Here is a 4904-nt window from a genome sequence, read left to right as displayed (position 1 = left end):
CAAGGGGATGAGAACATGACATATGGCTGTGGGGCTGGGGATGGGGAAGGTAGTTAAGTCTCCTGGATGTGACATTATCCTTTCCACCTCCTTGTTACGCAGTTTATTGAGGCATCCATGAAGAATTTAGGAACATATAAGTGACAATTGAACTTCATGCATCTATATGGGTATTACCTGATGGATATGATAATAATGCTCTTAGAGCTCAGTGAAAGGAAAGGCACGAGGACATTGCAAGAAAATTATTTATTTTGGGTGTTTTTCTCAAAGAGTTACATGGATCCCAAGATCTCCTTTTCTCGGCTTCATTGACGCCCTAGGGCGCGCAGTACCCATTGCTGACCGTGGCATTAGGAAATGAGGTGACAGTGCTTTCTCTTTTCTTTGAAAAATGACGTCCTTTTTGCTCTGCAGAAAGGGCTCTTATCCACTCAGCGAAGACTCTGGTAGAACTACCTCAGAAGGAACAGTGTGGCCAGAGTTTCTGTCTGAGTGACGGCGTAAAGGACCCCTGTGGGATTTTTCCTAGTTAGTGTCCTCTAACTTGGGTTGTCTCAGTCAAGACGGGTGGAGCTGACTCCCTCCAGCGCCTTCTGGCCTTTGTAGTACCAGCTTTCTTCATCTGAGAATCTGACTGTGTGAGAACAAATTACAGCTTGGTGCTACTGTTGGTGGAGTTATTTGGGCCACAGCACTGGGAAATACCTCTTGGGTGGAACAGGCCTTCCGAGTGAGGGGCTCTTTCCCTCAGGGGTGACATGAAGAAAAGGGGTGAAGATGCTGCTCCTAATTTTTTTTTTACCCAGTTAAGCAGAAGGCAGAATATGCTGTAGAGCTGTTACTTCTGTGGGAAACCTTCTCAGAGACGTTTGGCCCAGTCACTGGCCCAAGAGAGAGACTCTAGAGAAAGGTTGGCTTTACCTGAAGTCCACGGTCACCTTTACTGCTGTTCTTTGTGCCTTCAGGCCAGACTCCAGGCTTGGGTGGCGGGCTCCGGTATGCCCACTTGTTCTAGACCCTTCCTGGACTAGTTCCTTGGCCTCCACGGCCTCCCTGAAGTCTCCGCCTTCTCAGGCTTGGGCTTGGTCTCGCCTCCCCAGCCGCGGCTTGCACTTGGGGTTGACGAGGCTGTCCCCGCTTTCTGACTCCTCACCCGTAGCACCCTCTGGTAGCTCCCCTCCAGCTCCCCCTGCGCCCACCTACCTGGGCCCCCGGAAATCGCCTGTGACTTCCAAGTTTGAAAGGCCCTGCTACTCGCCACAGCTAATTTTAGAAGCAGCAAGCTATTTTATAGTGATTCGGATGAGAAAAAATTCTACGTCTATGTAATTATTTTATTCCCAGATTATTTTCCTCTCAGACTCATGCTCATTCAGATCAGAAATTTGCTGCTCTAGGAAGTTCATAGTAAATCTTTAAGGAAAACCCGAAACCTTCCACTGATAAAAACAGTGGAAGTGCAGGGCCAGCCTGCAAGGCAAACAAAGGGAAATTTGAGAAATAAGAGAAACATCTAGTGTGGAATAGATCCTTTTTGAGGACATGTATCTAGCCTGTCAACTCCCAGCATTTTAAAGGGCAAACAGGAGTTTCTTGAGAAACCGATAAGTGGTTACAAGGTGAGGAGACCAAGCCTTGTAATTAGCCCTGTTTCCGTAGCACAGGGACATTTCGCAGTCTCTCTTTAAAACTTTTCTAAATCATAAAACATTGTTAGAATTTAGTGAAATTTTTCTATCACAAGAAAACTCTTTATCAGAAGGAATTAAGATTAATTATCCTCTTTTAATTGAACAAGGTTTTTTCGTGAACAATAAAAAGCAGTCGCCACTGACGTTGTTTTTACCCTGGGACTAATACAATGTAGTCATTATTGGCCATAAAGCACTATAAAAACAAATTAATTTGTAAAGTTTATTTTGACAAGACGTAAATACAAGGCAGAGCTTCGTTTGTCTAATGCTGTTATCACGGTACTCTTGGGGATAATTTATATGTAAAAAAAATAAAAGAGCAAATACAACCTTCAAGCTGATTGCCTGTCAAGGGCTTAATTGAAAACAGTTTTCTGTTTTTAAAAAGTTATTCAAAGTGTACTTTTAAAAACAAAGGTCTTATTGATAACCATTTCAAGTATATTATCTCAATGTAGGATTGAAGTAAAAGGTCAAATCTTGTAGAGGTATTTTTGTTATGACTCAGTGGTGATCACAGATAAACTTTATCAAGAAAATGAAATTAGTCGAACAGTTTCAAGTCTGAGCAGTTGTTTAAAGAGGCAGCCACTGCTTCACCTGCCCCCTCCCCAAATACTCAAGGACAGACCTCTGCTTGCGAAACACGAAAAATGAAAAATACTACTGCGTAAACATTCTGGAAATGAGTTAACCTTGTCCAAGGAGGGAAGAGCCCTGGATCGCTGTCACTAGAAGAGTCAACTTAATTCAGGTACATAATTTGGGCAGTGTAGACGGATGACTCTCAGTTCGCTGTTGCTCGAGCTTGGTTGCCTTTCTTGGGTTTATTCAGTTAAAGGCCTGGATGTTATCTCGGGAAGGCAGGGGGCGTTTAGGTTCCCATCTGATTCCAGTCTGGCGGCGAGTCCCCTCCCCTCGCTGCCCCCTCCCGCGGGTCTCCGGCTGGGCCTTTTCCCGTGTCTGCTGCGATCCTACCACCACGCCACTGGCCGAATGGTAGTCGCGAGCTGTCAGAGCGCGCGGGGCGCACGCGCTGAGGGGCTGCCTGACCGCGCCCGCCAGCCCGCAGTCCCCGGGCGCGTCTCCCCAGCGACCCCGGCCCTGCGGAGGTCGGCTCCTGCGGGTCCACAGCTCCCTCCGGGGCTGGGAGGGAAGGCCTTTCACGTTTCCTTGCCGGCTCCAGCCGAGCGCGCTGTCCTTCCTAAGGAAAGAGCAAGGGGCCCCCGATCTTCAGGGCCCGCTGGGTCAAAGCCCCGAGCAGCCCCGAGGGTCGGCAGCCAGAGTCCAGCACGCCCGAGCTGTCCCTGACCGGGCACCTCTCTCCCCTCGCACCTCATTGTCTCGACTCCATTTCCTGCTCTTGAAGCGGCTGAAAAGCACCGCCCGCCTCTCGGGGTGTGAGGAGCCCCTGCCCAGCCAGGACGAAGGCCTGGGCCCGGGGTCCCGCAGCTGCGGAGACGCCTCACGCGCATTTGCACCTCTGGCAACAGGAGAGGTGCTGCCACGTTCTTAATTTTTTTCCCATTGTAATTTTATTTTTCTTAGAAAGATGAAAATGATCCCCATACATAAAATTGACCAAGAAGCAGATGCGGCTCAAGCGGTTGGGCTCCTGCCTACCGTGTCCAGGTGGAGGCAAAGCTGGTCCACCCTGCAGAGAGTTGGCCCACGCTGGGAGCTGATGCAGTGAGATGATGCAACGGAAAAAAGAGACACAGAGGAAAGACAGTGAGACTCAGCAAAGCAGGGGGCTGAGGTGGCTCAAGAGACTGAGCGCTTCTCTCCCCCGTCAGAGGCCCCAGGACTGGTTCCCCGTACCTCCTAAAAAGATGAGAAGAGAAGGACAAGCAGGCACAGAAGAACACACAGCAAATGGACTCAGAGAGCAGACAGTGAGCAAGGTGGCAAGGGGGAGTGGGGAATAAATAAATAAAAATAAATCTTAAAAAAAAATTAATCCATTGCAAAAATCTAGAACCTATACATCTACAATGGTTTCATTTTATTTTTTTAAAGATTTATTTTATTTCTCTCCCCTCCCCGCCAGTTGTCTCTTCTCTGTGTCTATTTACTGTGTGTTCTTCTTTGTCTGCTTCTGTTGTTGTCAGCGGCACGGGAATCTGTGTTTCTTTTTGTTGCGTCATCTTGCTGTGTCAGCTCTCCGTGTAGGCGGCACCATTCCTGGGCAGGTGGCACTTTCCTTCGTGCTGGGTGACTCTCCTTACGGGGGCGCACTCCTTGCACGTGGGGCTCCCCTACGCGGGGGACACCCCTGTGTGGCAGGGCACTCCTTACGCACATCAGCACTACACATGGGCCAGCTCCACATGGATCAAGGAGGCCCAGGGTTTGAACCGTGGACCTCCCATGTGGTAGGTGGATGCCCTAACCACTGGGCCAAGTCTGATTCCCTACAATGGTTTTAATATTAAGCCAAACTACTTCTCTGGGTGTGCAAAACATGTCAAAATCTCTGTGTATTTGAAGGAGTTAACACAGCATACAATTAACAATGAAGAGTGGGTACATTTGGAGCTAAAGAGCTTGGGTTCCAACCTCTCCCCTCTCATTTTTTATTTATTCATACAATAAACTTTATTTTTAAAGAGGTTTTAGATTACAGAAAAGTTACATAGAAAGGATAAGGAATTCCCATATATCCCACTCCAGGCTCTTCTTGTGTTTCCATCTTATACTCTGGCAAATGAATGTCAGCTTTGGCTCCTCTCCATTGAAAATAGTCCTTCCACTAGGTGTGCTGTGCAGACTGAGGTCCAAAACACTGCCTTCGGCTGTGTCAGACTCGGCTGCCAGCTCGCCTTCTCCATTACCCCTTGTTCCTAGCTGACCAAACCCCGAGTTTGTTCACACTTTGGCAGCAGTGCGCCTTGCCTTGAGCACAGGATCCTGACTGGTCCAGACCAGTTAAGGTAACTTCCCCAGTTTCCTTTGCAGCTAGGGGTGGCTGAGGAACCTACTTCAGGCCTGTAAGACCTAAGCCACAGAAGACTACTTAAAGGAAGGGGATGGGGAGAGGAGAGAGGGGGCAGATTCCTGCGAAAGCGTTTGTGCTCCTGATAAAAGGGCACAGAAACTGCTGGGTTTGCCCCTTTGGTCCTTCCATCCTGGTTTGGATGCAGACACATTGCCTGGAGCTGGGGCAGCCATCCTGAGGCCAGGAAGCTATAAGCCTGAGGACCAAAA

Source organism: Dasypus novemcinctus, chromosome 15, assembly GCF_030445035.2.
Source record: "Dasypus novemcinctus isolate mDasNov1 chromosome 15, mDasNov1.1.hap2, whole genome shotgun sequence".
Lineage (NCBI taxonomy): Eukaryota > Metazoa > Chordata > Mammalia > Cingulata > Dasypodidae > Dasypus > Dasypus novemcinctus.
The sequence above is the reverse complement of the archived record's forward strand: the minus strand, read 5'-3'. Positions refer to the sequence as shown.